The following is a 22,929-nucleotide window of genomic DNA, read 5'->3' as shown; positions in this document are numbered from 1 at the left end:
AGCAAACCTTCAGAAAAGAGTAACACCCAGCTCTCTACCACTACTGATTTGGGAACCACTACCCTTAGAGGTTGAAGTATGAGTCTACTTCTGTTGTCAGCTCTACATCTCCGCTGCCACCTCTGGTTAACCTTCATTGTTTTGTCTGGGGTCTTTAACTACTTCCCTGACGCACATCTGCACAGCGTATATCAAAGCTAACTGGAATGTAAATAAATAAATAAATAAAAATAAAAAACTGTCAACAAGAAGTCAAAGATTCCAGATGCAGAGTTTTTATCTCTCTGACATAATCAAATATTCAAACAGTCTAATTTGGAAGGCAGGTTAATATAGTTCCCGTGAAACAGCATTAAAAAAAAAAGTTAATCCTACCTTTCAAGAATTGCAGAGAATTTTGACAATACACGATTACAGACTGAAAGGACTTTCTATTGTTATTACACCATGAATACTACAAAAAATAAAAAAATAAAAATTACTGATATTGCAGTAAGATCATTAAAGATAATAAGACTACCTACAAACACTGTCCAGCAAATACATATTTAAAGATTATCTAAGAATAAAAGATTGACAGAATGAGAGATAAAGGAAAGAAAGGAGGAAAAAACACAAAACAATATTTATGACAATTCCCTTGATCCAGGAGTCTATCATTACACTTTTATAATAAAATAGCATTTTCACAATGCATTTATACCACAGAGTGGGAGTAATTTCACTAGAAAATCACAAGCTGTCTAGCTGGGCTTGAGCAAGACAGAAAGAACTTTTATCTAAATACTTACTGGAACAATATTTCTGCATTAAGATAACTCCTTCTAACTTCTTTAACAAGTTTTACATCAAAATCCATGTACGTGTATAAATTAGGAACTGGAAGAACATATCTTTTTCTACAGTCTTGAGAGAAGAAAACATCATTTGCGAAGTGCACACTCCAAGTGCAAGTAACATTAACTTCTGTGTGCTTTCACCTAATCTCCATTGGTCTTGGGAAGCAGATGCTCAATCTTTCTCCACATAAAAATCAAGTAGTACAGAAAACTGTAGAAAAGAAAGAAGTAATAAGCCTATCTAGGCTTAAGTTTCACTAAAACATTAGCAGACACTTGCTATAGATGTGTAAATTATTCCAGCATAATAAGTCTCTTGCTAGTACCTCTACCATTATGGTTTCATTAATTTGAAACATTTATCCTAGATGTGTTACTATTCCCTCTGAGCCTAGAAGAACTTACAAAGCTCTCATTAGCTTATTCAACACTCAGCAGCACAGAGAAAGGACTGAAGACAGGGAGCAGGAAGCATGGGACTACTCCACAAGGGAAGCCAAGCTGTGGCCACAGGCCCTGAGCAGAGCCAAGTTGATGACAGTAGCAGGGGCTGGGGTTCATCACGTGAGGCAAGGTAGGGTTGGGACAAGGGTCAAACTGCAACATCCAGTCACCAGGTCAGGCCAGCTGCAGCCAGGGCTACTGGTAGACCTGCTACCTGCAGGTCTAGGTCCAAGCTCTGACTGGAGCTCCTCACCATGGATGGAGACCCCACGTGAGACTGGTCAGGATGATCAGTGCTCTCACGTGCCCTCTAGGCCCTGATAGTAGACACACATTGCAAAGGGATGATGCTAGAACATCATAGAATCATCTAGGTTGGAAAAGACCTCCAAGATCACTGCGTCCAACCTCTGACCTAACACTAACCAGTCCTCCACTAAACCATATCACTAAGCTCTAAATCTAAATATCTTTTAAAGACCTGCAGGGATGGTGACTCATCAACCAAACTTGGAAAGAAACATGACTGTAGTCTAGTAGGCTAGTTAAAAATGCCTTTATGTTAGCCACTTGTTTTTTAATCTTTCAACTGATACTAGTTCCTGATGGCTAAGAAATTTGAATGAAAGCTTATGTGAACAAAATCCAAAAGTTCAGAACCAAATACATGGTTGTATATACAACCTAAACTCTTCTTTGACTGCAAATGACTTATCAGTGCTTAGTTAGATCCTTCCATCTTTTCTCTTCCTACAGGTTTCCACACACCTACCCAACATGTCATCTCCTTGACCAAATGGGGGAGCAAGTGGTGTAAGGATGCAAAAGCTAGCTGCAAACTGAATGTATAAAGAGCAACTTATCCATGATCCTGCACATGATTTAGCCTACTGAATTCAATTCAAATCCACTGCCATAATTTAGACCAAGCAACTTCTAACAAATACATGGAAACAAGACTGCCCAGAACTGATATTTCACAATATTAAAAAGCATTTTAAGAATTCTTATTTCATAGTGTGGAAGAATTATCTGGGGCACGTCAAAATGAGCTGACGTTCAGGGAGATTATCCCAGCCCTACCTAGTGTATGGATCACACGCTTCTTTGCCTTATCTGCAGATGCCAGCATCTGCACCTTATTTTCAACACAATTCTACTGTAATAGCCTTGTAAATCTGGAATAAATCCAGTGAAGTTAATGAACGTGATTCAGATTTTTATCAGTTTGAGAGTAGTTTGGGCCTTTAGTAGACAAATGGACCACAGGCTGTGAAACCAGCATATTGAGAATGAGAAAGTCCATTTGTTTAAGGACAAGGATGAAAATAAACATGAACAGCTGTCTCTGTCACTAGGCAGTCCATCTAAACAAGGCAAAGTTCCAACTGGAAAGAGTTGCACAAACATATTATAGCGCATATGAAAGCACTAAAAGTTTCAGAGACAGCTTTACTTTTGACGTTTCCTGAACTGTAGGATCTACTTCGCAAAATTGAAGCCTGTTTGCAAAACAGAATCCATAGCTTTATATTTATTTGAGTGGGTGCTTAAATTTTGAGGACTTCTTTCCTCTCCCTACTTAAGTAAATCAAAAGATTTGAACTTAAATTAGACATACCAGGAGAAAGCTACTTTAATATGAAGGAAAGCTGGGGTCACAAGGGATAGAGCAAACGTGTCTAGGGGTAAGCATGAAAGGGGAGATTCTCACACTTCTTCTATAGAAACAGCATGACTTGCAGAAGTCACTGCACAGTTACAGCCTTACTGGGATTGAGAATTAGCTCCCACAGAGGTGCAGAAGAAGGTCTCTAGGAAAGATGGGGTGGGCAGGCATGGAGGAGTCACACTGCAAAAGGGTGTCTTGAGTGGATTCAGCTTTATCTTGGGACATGAAAGGAAGTACTTCAGAGTTTGTGGGTAAGAACCAAAGACCACACCAGCACAAGTGATGTTGCAGTAGGTGTCTGCTACAGATCTGATCTACCAGAGCAAGCAGATGAAGCCTTCTTTAGGCAGCAGGAAAAAGCCTCAGTCACAGACACTGGTACTTTCAGATGACTTTAACCGCTTCAACATCTGCTGGGAAGCCAATGCCACTGGACACTATCCAGAAGACTTCTAGATTTCCTGATGCAGGTGATCAGCAAACCAACCAGAGGAGCTGCTCTGTTGGATTTCCTATCCACAGACAAGGAAGAGCTTGATGATATAAAGGGCAAGGGCTGCATCAGTAGCACTGACCACAAGACTGCAGAGTTTAAGATCCCAAGATGAGTGAGCAAGAGAAAAGAAAAAAAAAAAAAAACCACAACACACACAGAATTAAAAACCCGGTCTTCAGAAAAACTGTGTTCGGCTTGTAAAAGTACCTGTTTGACAGGATCTTGTAAAGAACTCCCCTGGGAGGTGAAGGGGACCAGGAAAGATGGATAATTTGCAAGGACAACCTCCTCTGAGCAGAACAGTCCCTTCCAGTGGGCAGAAGACAAGCACTGCAGAAGACCAGTATGGATGAACTTGGAGCTACTGACTGAGATCAAGGAAGTACAGAGAAGGCTCAGCATTATTTAGCACCTACCACCCACAGAGATCCTGGTACCTAGTTCCTAAACACTTAAAAGTGTAATTATAAAAATAATACCTCTCTACAAGAAGTTTGTGAAGTTAGCAGTCTAACAATGTTCCTATCATATTCAGAGCTATCCATATAGTTGTACCGTCCTCTTCATTCAGGTAAACACACTAGCAGAAACCATGTTCCAGAGAGACTATTACAATAACAGCTTCTTCAATTTTCAGTTTTTACAGAAATTTCAAGCAGACATAGCTGATGTATGTTTTCAACGATAACCAGTCAATGGCCTTGAGCACAAAAATCTCCAAAGAAAAAATCTCCTGTGCCCTGTTAAGTGATTTTATAGTAGAGACAGAATTACTCACATGAAGTGCAAGCGCTGCCACCTCTCAGATGTAGTCTTATGTCCTCATCCTCCCATCCCTAATGCCTGCTTGCTCTTTGCCACTTAGCCTATTTTAAATCCAGAAGAATAAGGCAGTAATTCACTTCAGTTATGACCCACAAATATTGTAACACAAGCAATCCGTATCCAGCCTGTAAAACCAGACTGGAACAGCAGTTAACAGTAATTTTAACATTCTCAAAAATTCACATTAAAGGCTGGGAAACTCATTTAGCACAGTGGTTTTACTTGAATGTTTAAGTGTTCTGTCTTGCAGGAAGTAACTGTCCTGTCTGGGCAGCTCAGCAGCTTAAAATAACCTGTGTCTGTACATGGAAATTAATAAAAGAAAATCTCTGGGAATTTTCTAGAATTTCAACCACCACAATGTCAAGTGTCAAGCTATTATAAAGAAGTCCACAGTTCTGTTTGCTGTAAAGTAGTGACAAAACTGGATACAACAGCTTTGAAGCCCACTAACCAGCATCAATCGTGGGTGTCATTATCAGCTGAGGAGAGCTCAGCATGCTTGTGGCATGACCCTGGGATATTCATGCTGAGGCACAGCTCAGAACTGCAGCAGTCTGTCACAGGAGCTCTGATTGCAGATTTTGTTTGGGGGCGATTTCATCTTCTTGCAGATATCTTTTCACATTGTACCAAGGAAAGAAATAAGAACACAATGCAGCAGTGGATGCCTGAAATCTTCTGCAGCTGAAAAAGCTAGAAGAAAAGCAGCAATCCTAACAGCAAACTATTGGTAAGGATCACACAATACATGCAAGTTTGGTCACTGCCACTGGTGGCTGTCCTCTCCCAGCTAATGCTGGGACACTGCATTGAGCAACATATTTCCCAGGGATTTAGGAAGATGAGAAGTAGCTAAGCATGCATAGGGGCATACTGCAGTAGCTAAGAACAATGAACAATTTCTTTTCCTCTTTGCTCATTCAATCATTCATTCAGTTATCTCCAGTATGCATTAGCAACGCCCAAGGAACAGAAGCAGAGTACAAGCAACACACACAAAGCTCTTATCTGTTAAAAGTTGTCAAATTTCAAATAAGATAGATGAAATACCAGTGATCTTAGGGTAATTCAGCTCATTGAATTAATCGCTAGACTTCTGAATGTTTTAGAAGCTATTAAAAAAAAAAAACAAGAAAATGTTCTACTACCTCAAGAAGCTTTGGAACAAGACCCCAAATCATTGAATACTCAGGAGATTTACCTTTGCTTAATTATTCCTATTCAGTTACTCAAGATTCCCTAAGCTACATGAAGAAAAAAAAAATGTCTTCACAGCAAAATTCAGCATATGTTTTTGTTCTGCAGTCCATGCTGTGCTCGTCTAGTTTGCCGGGTATCACAAGTACAGCATCTTAGGTCATTCAATGCAACAAGTTCTCTGAGCCAGTGTGATGCGCATTGAAGCTTTTCAGTAAGAAATAAAATAAAAATAAAAAATAATAATAATAAAAAAACAGCAGACAGACATGCATGACTCCCACCAAGAAAGCACCAAGGTTTTGCAGTCAAGGAAAAACAACTGCATAAGGAGAGATTAATTTTATGTACTTGCAGTGCATTCTGCAGGTATTGTAGATTTGAAACATCAGTATCCCATTGGAAGTAATTTGACAAGCCATGAGAAGATAAAAAAGGAATCACAAACCAAGCACTGTCATTTGTTGACAAAACAGACAATAGCTGCTCTGCTGGATAAATAATAAACTTACCAGAACATTAGCAGATCATCATTCATCCCAAGCATCCTCAGTAAGCCACACACAAATTATAACCTACGTATACAACTATAACCCAACATACCCAACTATATACACAAAACTATGCATCTCTACACCACATGCATATGCACACACAGAGACACTCCCTTTCATAAAATTAAAGCCACTGAAACAGTCACCAACACAGCAAATACTTAACAACACACACTTTTCTTGCATATTGAATCCACTAACTTTCTCCAAGAGCTGCCAGATTCACTCCGTGTTCACTCAGCAGTATGTGAACCCTGCTGCTTGAATGGGTTTGAGCGAGTCAGAAAAGAATCTGTCCAGCTATTGTCCTGTTCCATAGACGGCACAGTGCTTATTCTGGAGCATTTCAGCATGAGATGGGCCAAGTATCTTCCAAATCTTAGCCAAGAAATCTGCACAAAGAAGCTATATTAAGTGGTATTTATCTTTTCCGATTCATTCCAACTGCAGGGAGATACAAGCATCCGTGTTTCTCAGACCAAACCAAGACAGTGTGCCACAGAGTAGAAGCATTCCCTGTGACTCTGGGAGAGAACCCCTGTATCTTAATAGCCACAGACAGCTATGAAATTCAGTGAAGTAAGACATGTATTTAGTTCTGCCATGATGGCCTAATTTGTCCTCACTTGTCCAGAACATAACCAAGTTCAAATCTTCTCAGTTCTTTCCAGTAAATTAGATGCAGATCCTTTCCCCATAGAATTGGTTTACAAAGAAGTGGTTTACAAACACAGTGGTTTACAAAGTCTCCCACATGCCTTTGAATGGCCACCTTTCAGAACACTTAACTTTCACTCTCTAAATGATTTAACTCAACTTTAAAAAGCTTGTGAGTATATTTAGATACTTGGTCAAGAAATATGAAAACTATACTTAGAAGAGGAAACGCTAAGAAGAAAGTCAGTGAACATGACACCGAAAAAAAGCATTTTCAAAACTATATTACTGTAGTCAACATCAAGAAGTGTGACTGTGTGACTAGAGAGAAGAACATGATTTGTAAGAAATCTTATCATTCTGGAGCTCTGATAAAGTTTTCTGCTTTATGTAATAGAAATAGATGGATTGGAAGCATTTATCAAGTGTCAGGCAGCTATTCAAAGATCTGTTGTCAGACTTCTGTTCTCCGAGCAGACAAAATAAACCAAAAGTAACAACTGAAATGTTTTCCTGAATTCAGTTAATTTCAGTTACATTGTTCTTTTCCTTTCAACAGACAGACTAACACTGAAAAAAAAAATAAATTCGTTTTTTTAACAAAATATTATGGAAAGTTAAAAAGAATAGAGACCATCACTGCTATAAGTCAGTACATAAAATTTAATCAAATCCAAGCGCAAGGTGTAAAGAAGTCTCGATCTATGCACCAACAGGGATTGAAAATACATAAAAGTAGATAATGCATAAACTTAGGCACAAACCCAGATAGTTTTACACTCAAATAAGCTAAAACACTCTAATTGAGTGAGATCTGATACAAGGCAAAAAAAGATAGATAGATTTTTGAGCTTAAATAAATAAATAAATAAAGCATGCTTCTTGAAATACAAATAGGATACTGTTTCCTAAACAGCTGAGTATCTGTTTTACATGCTGGACAAAAGAGGGCAATGCTAGGAAAGTCACTCTATGAAATCTGTACACGTGGTAGGGAATGGGTCATGACAGCATACCCTATTGCACAGTGAAGGATAACAGTGGGAAAATAACCCGTCTTGCTGCCTTCATAATATTTATTACTGTACAACAAAAACACAACTGAAAAATCTCAATAGGCTGGCCAATATTTTTTCATATGTGTGTGTGTATTCTACATGAGAAAGCCATAGAGACAATTTCTAGTTGAGCTGAATTAAAGAATAGCAATTTAGACCAAAATAGCAAATAGAGTTGAGCAAATTAAAGAATAATTAAATTAAATTGAATTTAAAATTAACAGATTTGTATTTAGTAAAGTAACAACTAAATGGCAAATGTGTTCAGCAACACAGATTCTTAGAGTCACAGAATGCATGACAGACACAGCCAGCACTCAGGAAATCCCAAGGTCAGGGACACTGCACAACCTGTTCTCTAAAGTAAATTTTACATTCTTCCACTATCCTTCCCTCTATCCATTGGCATGGTTAATATGAAGCATAGCTCCCTTGTTTGCCAGGAAATAAAATAGCACACAGACCACAAGTATTCAGTGAGTAAGTCAAGAGGGATTGTAGGTATCTAAGCCAAAAAAGGGGGTGCCATGTGCCAGCTGCTATAAGAGCAGTTTCTTGTAGGAGGCACATCAGCCTTGCAGCTGAGAGACAGTGAAAGCAATTTTGTTGCTTTCATAAGCAACAAATGTTATGTTTATGTTTTCACAAACATAAAAAAAAACAAACAAACAACAAAAAAAAAAAAACTAACGACCTTTATATCCTTTTTATCCTTTTGGTTTTTTTTGCTTAATCACAGATCTACTTTCAAAAAACAACCTAGTTTTTTGAAGTGAACTTTGAGAAAAGTCATTGCAGCCTGATAGAAGAGTGAACAAAATACAACATTTACAGCTCTGTCAGAGTTTAGTACTGCTCAGGGGTGCACTTCATTTTAGCACCTACGATTGATTCTGAAAGACTGACAGCATAGATGATCCAGCTTATCATTCAGGGCTACGTGCCTTGGAACTGCCAGATTTGTCCAGGACTGTATGACCTCTCCTTCTTTGGCCTGATTTCAAGTTACTTTTCTATCTGGGCAGTGGCAGGTGGCACCATTCCCTTGTACAAAAGCCAGTGAATGCCTTATGCCCCAAATGCACGCTGTTAAACCTCAGGCCATTTGCACCACCCCATTCTGAACTCCACCAGAATACTGGGACTATCAATGGGAAAACTGATTCTAGAAGCATTAACATGACTTTCAGTAGCTAACCATCTGAGCTCTTTGTAGCCCTTTCAGATTTCAATTTTCAATGCCCTTCAAATGGCAGAGGTAGTGAGGAAAGAACAATTCCTTGAGAAACCTCAGCGATGGGAGCTGAATGATCCTCTGTCCCCCAAACTGACACCAGCACTGTGGCCACTGAGGCATCCTTTCTTTCTGTATATTCCCCCCTGCTGAAAACACCCTGTAAGAAAGCCTTCTACAAGCCATTAACTTAATTTGGCTTAGTTTACAGTATTTCACAGCCTCAGAATAGAAAACATCATGAAACTGTTCAAAGAAAAAAATAATAAAAAAAATCTGCATCTTTCATTCTAGAACCCTATCTCACTGGGACATGACTACAGGGGCATGCTATGATATAACACTGAAGCCAATGCTGAATGTCACTCCTTTGGCAAAGAAAATTACAAATTAAAAAAAAGGCCAACTGTGTGTTGACATTTTGTGTCCAATTCACACATTGATACACCTCATTTGCTGGAGTCACTATTTGTTTTCTGTCGAAGTAAGACTGAAAAACGGCTGTTTCACTTACTGGAAATTGAATTAAAACAAAAATAAGTGAAGCTGTAAAAAAAATAGTAAAAGAGCTTATTCTCAAGGCATCAAGACTATTTCTCTGCTTTTAAACTTCTCAGCTTACAATTTTCATATAAGACTAAGTCAAAAGTCATACCAATATTCCTGTCAAGTCATACATTTTACTTAAAGCAATGGTTATTTAATAGTACGCTTATATCATCACATATATATCATATTATGGAAACAGATAAAAAGCCATTTGGTCTTGTGGCAGTCCTTAAACTCAGGTTCTGTTCTATCCTAGCACTCAAGAGATTTTGTAAACTTGTAAGAATATTTAAATCCAGGCCTGGCTCATGGGAAACACAAGTTCAAACAGCTACTCTTTGCCAGAGGCAGAAAAATCACTCCTCTGACTGAAATTGAGCAAGAACTTGAGTCTGTTTATTCCAACCCTTAATATCTAATTGCTAGACTTCTGTCTCCATCTGTTTACCAAAATCTCTGCTCTTTATGCCTGACCAATATTACTTATTACTTCTACCAAGATGAAGAATAAATCCAAGATCTTTGAGGTAAATATATAATTTTAGCATTTATTATTCATAACAATCCTTCAACAGGATTGTGTATAAAAGTAATAGTATGTAAAGCACACAAGAGTATATTAGGAAATCCCAAAAGATTACACATAATTTAATGAACAGGGACGTATTCCGAGGACTATAACACCACAATCTGAGTTTAACAAAAAATGCTGCTGAAGATCCTGACAGTGAAGTGATTGCCTTCTGTCTAATTAGCTACTACCAGTAACAGTGTCAGTTTGCTGAGGACAGTGATCATACAGTTCTGATGATCATTGTAGTTTTAATTAAGTGATATTTGTCCATTTTTAAAATACAGTAGTCTGAATAGAAGCCTTATCTAAAACTCAAGAACTGAAAAATATTTGTTGGAGATATGGACTGCATTTTAAATGAAGTGCTGCTGTTTTGTTTTATTTTTTAAATAGAAGAAACAATCTTTGGAGGTGTTTGGAATGTCATGGGGTGTGAGCCATGCATTGGTAGTAACTTCCCATCAAGAGCTATCACATAAGAGCATGGAGAACAGACAGCACCATCAACTGTGCCATTCTCTAAGTTTCAGGTACTTTCATCTACCAAACCATTTTAAACAGAGAAGTTCAGCTTCCCAAGTGTACCTAAATTTACACGATATTTCTCTAAACAATAACTTTTGCTTGAAAGCCAGCTAGAGAGTATGGTGGTGTCTCTTTTTGGTAAATTAAGAACTGAATTATTTTGATAGGCAAGCAAATTGAGGAGATCGACTAAATTTAGGAAGTACTTAGTTCTTTGCTGCAATAGGCAGTTACTCTAAGTTCTGCTCTTCCCTTACTGGTATGGTATTAAATACTACATATTCCCAAAGACCAGAATTGTTCCATCCGATTCCTTCAGACAAAAGAGGTCCTTTTCACAAATTAAAAACAAAGAAGTCAAACTTACAGTCTAGTGACAGAGGTACCATATCTTAAAAATAGCTACTGGGATACTATGTCATCACCTAATTACAGCAACACTCAGGCATGTAGAAACCATCCCCTGAGGGAATAACAAAATTGTCTGAAAAGCTCATTTATCTAAGACAGTAAGAAATATGCATATATTAATGGGTTTATTCATCAGAATTAAACATTAATCCACTGATTCAGCGGAGCAGTAAAAAAAAAAAACCTTGAGTTTGCTTTTGCATGCAAATAATGTTTATCCTATTTAACATACTATTGTTCACACTTCCTCTACACTTTCAGGAAGAAAATATCTTTACCACTTGATATGTATTTTTGACAATGTCATCCTCTTCTGCACAGTATGTCAATTAACCTCTTGTGAAAACCTACACATTTCAAGGTACTTGTCTCATTAGAAAGCTAACGCATACCTAGCAGCCACAGAAATCCCTCTTATCCCCAAGAATCTTTGGGGTAGCTTCACAGATTGCTTCCACTCCTTCAACTTATTAAAGAAATAGTCTGACAGCACTATAATGGGAGAGACAAACACTTACCAGCCCTCTGTGGAAGAAATGCCACTATCCAGAAAGTAACAAGCAGGAGACCAGTTCTGTAGCCTTATGATCAAGTGACCTTTAAATGGGAAGCCAGACTTCTAGTCCCTGCTCCCAAGATGTTACTGTCCTGATTCTCACCCTCCCACACCTTATACCCTGGCCCTTGTTATATATCCAATGGCTCACCAAAAATCAGGTGACGCTTATCTTGCTCTTCGCCCACATTCACAGGAACATGAAAAAGGTCCCAGTGAGGAAGAAAAAGCTGTTCCTCACTTCTGTGCAATGATTTATTATTGACTCACCTAAAGGAGATGAGGACAGGTTCAACTTCCTCTACAGCTGATAGAAAGCAAGCTTTTCCTATGAGACAGAAACAATAATAACGGTATTGCCATGCATTTTTCTGATTATTTTTGACAGAACAACATAAATCTGTCCAAATACAACAGGTATGATGTGAGACTGAGTTTTTGTAGAAGAAACATAACTGCTATCTGCTGCAACCTACTGCTGAGCTTCCAGAGGAACAAACCAGACAGAGGCAAGACCCTCAGCTTAAGGCAGATCCTGTCATGAAGAATTACAGAACAAAGGTAAACTTCTGAACTCTAGAAAGTGCTAGATTTCAAGTCAGAGAAAGTCCAGCTGCAGAGAAAAAGAGGCCCAGGATATTTCTGGTTCAGTACTTGGAGCAGTGGTGAAGGAAAGGATTGTCTTGTTCTTACTTAAGAATAAAAAAAGCCAATTTGAATGCCTTATCCCTTTTTCACATACAGCTACAGAACCAGTAATATTACAAACCAATCTGACCATTTCATAGTAGGCAAAGACTCCTCAAGAGCCAGACAGTCTTAGTAAGACTGACATTCCTTGTCCAGTCAGGATTAAGAGAGTTCATCATTTAAGTCTGCAATGTTTCTCCACAGATAAGAGAATAACAAAAAAAATCTACTGCCAGAGCACTGAACACAGCACTGCCATCCACACTCAGAGGTCTTTAATCTTGGGAAGGCTCATCCAACAGAATATCTTGTCAAGCTCCTGACAAACTCAGGAATTTATGTTTTGGTACTTCCATTACCAGCTTCCATTAGCCAAAGAAATAATAAACAATACAGAACATATGATTCCCTAGTGCAGAAGGAAAAATCAAACCAATACTTATTTCTGTGAAACTGTCATCATTTTCATGGAGAATGAGCTGCTGGTGGCCATCTGCTCTCACCACTGCTATTCAGCAAACAGTTCATTACTCAGTAACAGGGCAGAGAACAGAGATGTTCTTCTACTGACTTTCAATCCCTGTTTCAAAACACACATGCACAAAATGCTGCACCTTCAAGTTTCTCTACAGTTCATGAATGTTTATTCTCTTAAACAAGTGAGGGATTCTACAATCAGGCAAAAAATTCTACAATTATAGAGCACGCCCAGCTTTCCTAAAAAGCCTTTACTTTTATCGCAGGGCACAAGTCTTCAGTGTCTTTTTTTTTTTTTTTTTTTTTTTTTTAAGATCTATAAAGTAATCAGCTGCTCTTCCCAATATTTTTACCTTAAAAGGAAGGCAAGTGTTAATTCTTACACATTTCTCACATACATTACAGTTGCTTTCAAGAATACTCTTCATTTTATTACAGAACCTTGCTTATTGTTCTCACATTTTCCACTTGCTCTTTCCTACCTCATCAGTTTAGGGGAACAAAAAAAAAAAAGTGAAACATATCCTCAGCCAGATGTCATGCAATGCCACCTACTACAGCCATAAGCAACCATCCTACTTTCATAGGAATCAGCTGCAAAAGAACGGACATCTAAACCCTTATTTGTCATTTTTTGGTAGCAAAATATGTTAAATGTACATAAACCTAATTATTAACAGGCTACATATCATCAAGTACAAGGGTATATGAGCATCTTTCCTCATAGAGGAGCCATTTTCAAATGACACCTCAACCACACGCTGAAATCTGGGAGAGGAAGTTCACAGAAGTGCTGATGAGAAAGGTCCAAGCACAGCTTCATCAGATTCACTGATTTGATTCAATACTTGTGGCTAATATAAAGTTTTCTACCCGTATGCATTTTTATATTAGAAGAAACCAATTTAGATGCATAATATTCTGTGTGTCACTTCTTTAGCATGCAATGCTTCAAACATGATTTTGTCTTTTCCACTTCAAAACTTTCCCTTTAACAGGGATTAAGTTATGATTTAAGGACAAAAACAAAGATAACGAGACAGGATTACCAAGTGTGCCCACATATCCTCACACTCAGAATCATCAAGTAATTGCAGTGATTATTCTGACTTTTTAACTCAATTAGAAAAGGATGCTAAGAAAAAAAAAAAAAAAAGTAATAATAATTATAAGTTACCGTACTCGATTAGGTATTTTGGTTAAATAGTGGTTTGGTGTTCATTTACACCTTCTCTAGTCACATGTAGCAGACAGAACTATACCACTGGTAATTCTTACCTCTGCTTTTCATAACTGTTAACTGAACCAAACGATGGTGGTGAAACAGCATAGTACTGACATCTTCTGGCATAGCTGTATTGAAGACCATGAACTCCACAGTCAGACCAATTTAATCAGTAGGCTGAACTCAATATTGCAGACAGGTCAGATCTAGTCAAAGAATATGGATGCCTTCAACTCACCCCAACAAAGGACAATCCCACTGATAAAGAAAATGGAAAGTTACTACCATCTCTAAAGCATAATGCCATGCAATGGTTATCCAGCAAATTCCAAGCAACCATTTGCAAAGCCTATTTCCAGTGCTGCCATCTACAAAATGCTTTATACTTTATTGTTTATATTTATTATATGATTGCCCAAGATAGACTTGCTAGTGTCTTAATATCAATGAACTACAAAACCTCAGAAGAAAATGTTCAGGGGAGTTCAGCAGTTGCTTCGCTTTTATCCTCTACATATGCAAGGAAGATGCAGAACTGAACACCAAAAACCTTAGCCCCCTAACATTAAGAAAATCTATAACTTATGGTGAAATCTTTAAAATCATGAATTATGATTTTAACTTCACCCCTTCATGTTGCAAATTGGGAAGAATAATGCAGCACTTTATCTCATAAGTGACAACAGGCCAACAATCTTTAAAGAATGATTGGTGTCAAAAGACAGCCCAAACTTCTTGTTCAGCTTACAGTTAACAAAATGATACATACAATGGTTTCATATTCTATTTGATCTTTTCTGTCGTACCTTTATCTCTCCCACCTCTGAGAAATCCCTGCCCAAACACCAACATTATGCAAGGGACTGTCTAGTCAACCAGTATAGCCCAGGAGATAAAGCAAAGAGAGAAAAGTTTTCCGCTGTTTGCTAGAGCAACTTTTTCTCTCCTCTCCCTAAATGTCATTCTAAATAGACCCATACAATTGATTCCTCCTCCTTGCCCCTGAAGAAAAAAAAAAAAAAAATCAAAAAAAAAAAAATGGGGAGGGGACGGACAGGAAAATCAAGAATACCTTTCCGAAAATATCCTGTAGATAATTAAGAAACAAACAAGCAAACAAACCATTCTTGAAAATTCTTGTAAGTTTCTGAAAGCGCTGGCAAGATTGTCTCCAAAATTATGCAGAAATATTACTATTTTTGGCACTACAGAACTTGGTTTCACTGCACAAGTGAAGTGGTCTGGACAACAAACAAACTTCAAAGACAGGTTACCCAGCTGGTGACTCCTAATTAGAGAGGAGTAGAATGGCACAGAGAGCTTTCATACATTATGTGGGTTGGTGACGACCATACATCAACTACTGCACCATCATCCCTAAAGTGCAGGACTGAAGAAACTATTTTCTCAGTTCTAGTTGTAACTTTTATAATTTCTTGTTCTCAAAGCTATTCTAAATAACACGTAGACATTGTCAACTGTCAAACGCTGCTGAAGGCATAATTGAGGACAGGAAAAATGAACCTGACTAACTGCATGGTTGCCTCTGTATCTGCCAGGCATCCAATTCTGTCACACAATGTGATGACAGCATCTTGTAAAAAGGGAAAAGAAAAAAAGAAGAAAAAAAAAAAAAAGCATATATATATATATATATATATATATAAAAGCTAATTGGACACATTTTCATCTGTCAGATGTGGAGGTACTGTTTGGAAAGACTATTGTGTCTCTTTTATAGAAACACAGATAGAAATGAAATATCATTTCTGTATGTTTTGTATTTAGAACTTCTAGTACAATAGTAATTATTCATTTTTTAGGTGCTTTACAACTTTTCTCATTCCTACTTCAATCATCCTCTCCTATTTACATAAACTTTTAAAAATGTAATCAGTGAGGAACGTAGAAATATCAGAGTAAATATAAAATGGACCAAAAGTCCGACAAAAAAATATATCAGGAAACAAACTTGCTCCTTAAAATCTTCTTGTTTTTTCTTCTAAAGTTATCCACTTTAAATGAAATTGAGTTATCCACTCTAAAATGAATTCATTTAAAATATAAGAGGTGTAAGCTGGATGACTTTACTTCACACTTGGGGCAGCAGACACTTCTAAACACTGTGCGTCAACTTAGCTAAGAAGCTAATTCATTAAGCAGTACCATTCATTCAAGTGCTCATAATCAGACTTCATACTCTAGTTGTTCTTCCACATCTTTCCTGACAGGTACAAAAGAAACAACTCCCCCCTATTACCTGACTAAAAAAAATTAGTCAGGCATGCAACTTTTCTTGGCTACTCTATTCAACCACATCCTAGCCAAAAACGTCCTTTGCTATCTTCTAAAAAAGATAAGCTAACTGAACTACATCTACAATCAAAATAATCTGATAAATTGGTTTCACATATTCCATAACAAATGGCAAAGCAAAGCAGCAAAGCATAAACTGGAGATGTTTCCATGCCATTATTGAAAAATCAATTTGAAGATGTTCTAATTCTCTGCTGTCACTAAAACGCTTTATGTAACAAACACACTATTAAGATTTTATTTTATTTTATTTTTAACTTGTATGCTTTTTCCTTTTAATAGTCAAGACTTCCAGTTAATTTGTGCCTTCCTTTTGTAGAGTGAGACCATCTTCAGCCTTCTGCAACATCATTACAGAAGTGTGATGTCTGGTACTGACAGCAGTTTATTGAGAAGATTAAGTTTATTAAGAAGAGTTAAAATAAGTAATAGTAGCAGATTAATTTCCAGTTCCACAGTTACCATTGCCCCCTGTGTTTCCTTTAAGTTTTTCATCATTCATCTCTGCTCTGAGTGCTCTTGAATTCTATGAACTGTTTTATTTGGAAACACCACATCTAAGCTAGCTCTCCTCCTATTCTAGGTAGCATGCAGAAAGAAAAGTCTGTCTATTAGCATCTGCCAACTTCCTCCAGGCAGCTTCAGGTAGACAGATTAAAAGCAAACACTTGCACAAAGATTTGTCTGCAAGCAGGTCTTAAAGAACAGAACATGAATTTAAATAATTGCCTGCTGGATGGGATAGCAGTCATAAAACCAAGAAATACAAATCTGAAACATCACCCAGTTATGAAATGTTTCTCCCTGTTACACCTCACTGAAGCTACATGTCACTGAAGATGGTTCTAGCTATTAATCAGCCAGATTCTTGTGCTTCAAAAGCAACTTGCTGATTAAATGACTTCTAACCACCTGTCAGACCAGCCCTAGGACATCCAGTGCAGTAACATGCAATCTTTCTTCCTTTTGCAGAAGGGGTTAGGGACTTACAAAAAAAATACACAAATAGTAGAAAGTTATCCTCCTGGATATCCTCTCATTCCCACCATTTTTTTTTTTCTTCCAGAAATTATAACCCAAACAACCAAGCATCCATTAGACAGAATTTTCATTTTTTCTGTGAAGATTTCAGTTTGTCATTCATTCCTCCCACCGAGTAACTGCTAATGTAACTTGTATTTTTTCCACACTGAAGTCAGCACTTGGCTTCAGTTAGAAACAATGACTCACCCAAAAATGCTGCAATGTGAAAACATGAACTTAAAACTGTTATGAGTTTCTGGTGAAAACAAAACTTTCCAGACCACTCAAACTTAAGGTCTTTAATCCTATCCTAATTACCATAAAAAAGCCTGAATTAACTCTGGAAACACTTGAGTATTCCATAGGCACTAACTCAGTTTTTAAAAGACGCTCAGATAAAAGTATGAAAATAAGGAGGATGAGAAGGATAAGCTCATGCAGAATCACATGAAAAGCACTGAAAAGATGAAGACTTTGTGGAATTATTGGCATACTCTCCATCTCTCTCTCAGAGATACCCCACAAAACACTGCACTACACTGAGGCAATGCTACCACTGAGCCCAGCCAATAAATTCACATTTTAAAAGCGCTGCACAATCACCCCAACATCCTGCGCTTTGGTTTGATTCCCAAAGTGATCTTACAGCACATGAGCTGGATACCTTTCAGGTGAAGTCAAACCAGATGTGCAACAACTGCCTGTGAATGCTGAATTCATAGAATCAGATTCTCATGCAATCTCCCTACACAAACAGGATGGGTACTGGGTCCTCTGCACCCATTGTTTTGCTTTTCAGATCCACTTAAAATGAGCTGCACTACTTCCCAACATATACACAGGCAGACAGGGTTCCCCTAGAGGCAAGTAACCTCTACGTGCTTATCCACCAACATACATGCAATTTCTGAAATGCTCTCCATGGAGAATTTCATTCTTACTAGCTCCATAAATCAATAAGGTCAAATCCAATTGCCCTAGATATATAGGTATTCTCTGCAATAATAACTATGTTTTATTTTCAGAAGTAGAAAATTGTTCTTTTTACCCCTCTGCCAGAGGGGGAAAAAAAAAAAATAATAAAATAAAATAAAATAAAATAAAATAAATCTCTTTGTGAGTTCTGTATCCCTTACCAGTGAGCTGTTTCAAGCCAGCAGAAAATCCAGCATTGCAAAGAGAAACATATTTAACTAAGTAATAGTAGTAGAAATGGAGGAGTATAAGCAAGTCCAGGGAGAAACTGCTGAAATGGCAATTTGCACTTCACCCATCCTACATTAATGATCAGTTTTATGTTAAGTACAGTAATTTCTGCTCAGCTCCTCACATTGTCATCATGGTTGGAGGACAGCAAAGTTAGGATTAAATATTTACATGAAACAATCAAAACCTGCTTTGAATTGCTATTGCATACCCACCATTACTAATTCAACTGCACTTTAGTTGAAACTTATTGCTTGAACTGAACTTAAAACTTTCAGCCATTCAATACTTGCATATATTCTCCAAATATGAAGATCTTGCACTTTAAAAATTTTGCTTATCATAACAAAAAGTCTCAGTGTTTCATTTCTACCAAACATCTATCTCAAGTTTCTAAAACTGGGAATAACAATACAACCTTGTCCTTCAAAAAAGACTCCTGCATTTTACAAAGCTTTTATGGAACAAAAACTGCCTTTTCTACCAAACACTATCATTTCCTAAAAGACAGCTTCCTTCAAAATAGGCAATTGGACTAATAATCTTTTTAACTGTCCGTATTGTATGACAGTTCTGTAGCAATTTGAAACAAGCAAAGGCAATTGTTAAAATCATAATTGATCACTCAGAATTGATCATTCAGACTTGAAGGACAGGTTTAGTATCATACCTGAAATAGAGGATTTTTATTTTTAGTCTCTAGCACTTCTGTAATGCAGCAGCCTTCACATATTCAAAAGAAGAGCAAGAGGCCTATAGTAACGCACTGTATTTTTTCAAAACCCTGATTTATCAACACAGTATGAGCAGTGGAAGAGCCCTTGGGAGCACACAAACAGGCAGCCCCACCTATGCTCATTCTCAGTCAAACATCATTACACTCATCTCAATTAGACTCACATGGCTGCATCAAGGTTTCAGCCTAACCTATATGATTAAATATGCAAAATACAGTTTTATTTCCTGCAGTTGATGTTTCTAAGAATCTCTCTCAGTGTAAACTGAAAGCATTTTTCCTGTTACATACACATGATACTCACCAGCTGGTCAATCATAAAAGGAGGTGCTCTCTGACCCCAGTTCTTGCCCCATTTGCAGTAACATCAATTACAAATAAATTTAAGGGGATTATTCTGCTGCCAAATTACTTTAAGGCAACTAGGTTCTGGCCACATCAGCACAAATGCTGCAGTGAGAACACAACCGGGTTCAAAGCCAATCTGCATTTGTCCCCTGCTCCCACAGCACTTCTCTCATGGGCAATCCCAGACAGCACAAGCTACGCCGGTTTCTCAGCACATGGCAACACACTGAGAGCAAAAAAGGCAATAGAGATTTGCCCAACAGCTATTTCACACAAACAGCTTGAATATTTTAACTTCTTTGTTTTTCCTTTCTCTCCTCTAATAGCAATAATCAAATATTTTTAATCAATAAAGATTAAAGAAAGGAAAAGGAGAATCAAGACAGTGGCCATAATAAACATGGTTAGCCCCACTGAAATGGAATAACTATGTGTGGTAGCAAAATTACTTACTTGTGTGAGTGTTAGTAAGGACAGATCTTTAAGTTCATACTGCAGTACAGCAAAACCCATGCGTATGGATAACTTTTGAGCACACAGAAGACTTGTGGAGTGCTTCCTAGTTCCTGGACATGGCTGCTTACCCTGGCAATATTCCAGCTACCTGTTGGGGCAGAATTCAGACCTCAGACCCTTTCATCTTCATGAAAAGAAAACCCAACACATAGGTCAGAAAAAAAGCTGCAACACCCTCTAGCCCAGGTCCAGAGGGAGTATCCCTCAAGCATCTGCCCAGAACAAGGCAGCCTGCTGGCAGCCTTGATGCATGCCTTCAGTCTCCTTCCACATCCGAAAGCATCACGCTTCACTGGATGAGGGCCATGTGGATGGAGCAGCCACACAGTACACAGCTGGTCAGAAATGAAAGCTGACCTTTTCATTCAGAAAGAAGTTTCACAGCTTGCCAACTAAGTGACACTCCTGACACTGGTTACTGTGCTTCCTGCTATACAGCTGCATGGCATGAATCAGACCAACGGGAAGTGTTCTATCAGAGTTAATTGAAACCTAGAGATAGCAATGGAAATAATCATTCAGCCTCTGCTAGCTAGGGATTTAGTTTCCATTAGAAAGGAAGAACTGACTCACTCAGTATTGACAAACACAGCTGACCAACAGCTATATGATTTCCTGATGACAGGTCCCTTACTTGCCAATAACATATTAAAATCAATAGCTAGATGAATCATTCTCAGATCGATGCAACTAACTCAATTGTTCTTACTCATCCATAAATATTCTAGATTGATTTAAAATATGATAATAGGTTTACCTTGTCAAGGCAGATTTTAGGAGCAGATGAAAGTCCACACAATGCTCAGACTCAGAATTCCACTTGCAAATGTGGAAAAAGTGTTAGATGAGCTACTCCAAAGCCATCAGTCTGTTTCCACATAAGAAATACTTCATTTTAACATTCAAAGCTGCTTATCTAGAGATCTTTGTATGCTTCAGGAGGAAAGATTTAATTTTCCTCTCTTTCTTATTCAGACAAACCATTACCTTCTTAGAAGCTAACTTCCTCTGCCTAGATATGGAGATTAAAAAATAATAATAATAAAAAATAAAATAATAATAATAGTAATAGTTGAACATAGACTAAAAGTTCATTTACATTTGGCCACAATTGCAGGAACTACTCAAGCACCTGCTTAACCTTTCAGCACACCTAATAAAGTCAAGGTATTCATATGTCCATAAGCCTAATATTTGAGCTACATTTGTATCAAGCTTTAGCTAGGAATAAATAAATAAATAAATAAATAAGCAAGCTTTTATACATAAAAGACTAAGGTGATTGCACATTTAAATATGAATGGAATACACATCCAAACACTGGGTGTCAAACCATGCTCATAGAGTTTCTAATTTGGGGATGACGTTTCTAAAGCACTTTCATGATACACAGCTTAGGTTTACTTTCTATTCAGTCTTCTAACATTCTGCTTATATAATCAGCTCTTTTTGTTCCCCCTCCAAAGTCTTTTTATTACCTTAACCAGATAAAAGCCTGAAATGTTGAAGCGAGAATTGCTGAAGATCTGACAAAACTCTTTCATCTCCAAAGTATTCTGTACAAGGTGGGAGAAAATGCCTGAAGCAGCTGTTCAGCCTTTGGCCCACCGTGTTCACTGGCACTTCGGTCCTTTAGCTTCCTCCAGAATCCAGTTTTTATTTACCTTGTGATATGTTCTAGCTTAATATGGAGACCATCTCACTAGTAAATCAGTGACCTTATTGCGTGTGGTATTTCTTATGCGTCAGGGTATACACGTAGGAACACCTGTGTACAGCACAGTAAAGAGCTGAATATCATTATCTGGTCCCTAAGTGCTGTTTTCCCTAAACTTTTCCTTCAAAACACTAGCCATTTGCAAGCCTAGAGATTAGACCACCATACCTAACCTTCTGCAAGGATTCCCAGGACAGCAGGTTTTCCTTACCCGTATCTGTAACACATGTAGGTTATCAAGAAGCACAGCTCTTCACCTGGCTTCACATAAATGACTATGGAAATGAACCTACAAAAACCTTCCACATAGCTTCTTGTCTGACCTAAATAAATGTTCTTCTACCTCCCTGGGTTCTTCCAGATACCTCTTGCAGGAGCCCTGCTCTCCTACTCAGGCTGTCAGGTCTAGTGACCCACTTGTCTTAAGACCATGCAGCTGTTAGGGTTTTCCACAGTATTTAATGAGGTATTTTGAAGCTAACACCTGAGCAAACTGAGATACTCTAGAAAGACACGTCAAAGAAGCTTCAAAGCTTTTTTACACTTTGATGACCAAGCTGTGATCCAGTGAATTGTTTCTCCCTGTTAACAAAACACATACAGTCTGTAATCCAACACAATCAATGAAAGCATGACTGTTTCCATACCAGGGCTAAAATAGAGATCCACAAATATGAAGCTAAAAGAACAGCTGCAACTCCAAGTACTTGTCTACTTACAGTCAACTTTTAATTCCAACACAACAATCTCTATCATCCTTGGTAATCATCACTGCATAGAACCCACACAACAAATGAAAAATAACTATTATGTGTCCCACAGCAGTCAGTACTTGTTTGTGCTTGACAATGACCACTGCCTCTGGGCTGTTTAATTTACCATTAGCAGTTTCCAGTCACAACACTAAAACCGTGCTAGAAGTTAAAGCTAGGAACAGGATACGACCAAAGTTATTTGAACCATGCACAGGGGGAAAAAATGTCTCTGTACAATATATATGTAAATTGGTACCGTACTCATTTAATTTTGCATAGATATGCCAGCCTTCATATTGAAAATAAAAATATAAACACTCTCTAAA

General features: G+C 37.8%; 1 long non-coding RNA gene across 5 annotated transcripts in view; it reads right to left on the bottom strand.

Moving 5' to 3' along the window:
• LOC311431442 overlaps positions 1-22,219 on the bottom strand; it is a 63,710-nt gene extending 41,491 nt beyond the window's left edge. For 2 of the 5 annotated variants that reach the window (XR_014689432.1, XR_014689433.1), the window contains exons 1-3: positions 21,610-22,219; positions 20,889-20,999; positions 20,069-20,219 (exon numbers count right to left, since the gene is read on the bottom strand). This is a non-coding gene — a long non-coding RNA (uncharacterized lncRNA). Of the gene's footprint in view, positions 1-11,864; positions 11,923-20,068; positions 20,220-20,888; positions 21,000-21,609 lie in introns of all 5 variants that reach the window. The other 3 variants (XR_014689431.1, XR_014689435.1, XR_014689434.1) reach the window with 3 other exon arrangements.
• Positions 22,220-22,929: the final 710 nt, after the last annotated feature.

This window comes from Aythya ferina, assembly GCF_964211825.1.
Source record: "Aythya ferina genome assembly, chromosome: 2".
NCBI lineage: Eukaryota > Metazoa > Chordata > Aves > Anseriformes > Anatidae > Aythya > Aythya ferina.
This window is presented reverse-complemented; position numbering and strand designations above follow the sequence as displayed.